The sequence below is a fragment of the Otolemur garnettii genome, unplaced genomic scaffold, assembly GCF_000181295.1.
Source record: "Otolemur garnettii isolate 467f Iridium unplaced genomic scaffold, OtoGar3 scaffold01487, whole genome shotgun sequence".
NCBI classification, from domain to species: domain Eukaryota; kingdom Metazoa; phylum Chordata; class Mammalia; order Primates; family Galagidae; genus Otolemur; species Otolemur garnettii.
Window position 1 is genome coordinate 2,974 of NW_003853882.1, and position 1,686 is coordinate 4,659.

The window sequence follows — 1,686 nt, forward strand, 5'->3', positions numbered from 1 at the left end:
TGTTGTACAAGGACATAACAGTCTAATGTTTGAGGAGGGCAAAGAGTTACTTACAGAGATAGTCATCATTCTGAGGCTCGCTGACCTCTTTGTATGAACGGTCCGTTCTTTTTCTCAGGTTATATCTCCTCACTTCAACCTCCTTTCTCCTGAGAGCTAAATTGGGGAAGAGTGAGTGAAGGTGGGAGTCTGGGGTGTCCATCCCTGTTTCATTAGAAAATGTGAACTCTCCTACCATTAAAGTATCACTTATTCTTCTATAGACTCTGGTCCCAACCCCTGACCGCCAACTACTGGTTCATGATAAGAGAGTAAGACTCCACACCCACACTGAATGCAGATGCCTAATTCATGTTCACTTTTTGGCTCTTCCCATTATCCCATTCACCTCCCAAATTTCTTTCTTATGACACAGTTCATTCATGCATTCATTCATTCACAAAAGATTTCTTCAGGGCACACTACATGATAGGCTTTATCATGGGCACTAAGAAGGCAAGGTCTCCATTACCACAGATGGATTTCCTGGACACCTTGCGTGTATTGCTTTTTTTCTATTTGATGTCATGCTCTTACACAATCCATGAGGTTTCTATCCTTACCTTCATTTTAGAGATGAGCATTCAGGAGGTCAGAACAGTTAGAACATTTTCCCAAAGCCCCAATGCTCCTATGTGGATTATAACCCAAGTGTGTGACTTCAACGTGAATGTTGTTACGTGCTATTCAGTACTGTACCAAACTTCCAGTCTCACAGCTTAGTCCAGCTTAAGCCCAGGCCTATCCAAAGTCAACCCCATGTATCTAGACCATACTCATCAACCTTCTAAAGCATCTAGAGAGACTAAAGTGTCCCGATTATTTTCTCTTACCTGACTTTCGTCTAGAGTGCTGTCCAGAGGCACTTGCTTCTCCGGAATGGGACACACGTTTCCGGTGCTGCTTTGAGCCACTAATGTTCGGTGAACTCGTTGGTCCTGACAAGTCCTTCAGACAAGACTCGTGACTTACTGGTGCTCTGGGCATTCTCTGTCATGTGAGAGTCACATATTAAAAAACAACATGCGTTTCTTTAGTTCTTAGGGCTTGCAGTGTGTTTTCACATACATGACTTGAGTTAATGCTTTAAGAACTATTAGAAATGGCCAGATGTGGTAGCTCATGCCTATAATCCTAACATTTTGGGAGGCCAATCCCAGTGGATTGCCTAAGCTCAGCATTTCGAGACCAGCCTGGGCAGGAGTGAGACTCTCTTTCTACTAAAAAGAGAAAAACTATCCAGGTGTAGTTGTGGGTACCTCTAGCCCCAGCCACTCGGGAAGCTAAGGTAAGAAGATTACTGGAGCCCACAAGTTTGAGGTTGCTGTGAGCTCTGACACCATAATACTCCACCCAGGGTGATTCTGTCAGAGTCTGTCTACAGAACCAAAAATAAATATATATAAAAAATATATGAATAAATAAATAAATGAACAATAATACATAGAAATGCCTTGAGTTATGAATACTAGAGGAAATAGGGAGGGCCTAAGTGAGCAGTGAGCCCAGGACTAGAGCCCAAGTCTTATGGCTCTGTCCCTTCAACTTTCTCTCAACCTGTAGCATGTAAGTGAAGGCAAAAGAGGGAGGATACTTGGTAAGACTATCTGGAGAACCAAGAGGTCTGTGCAGGAATAGGTAAAGGTT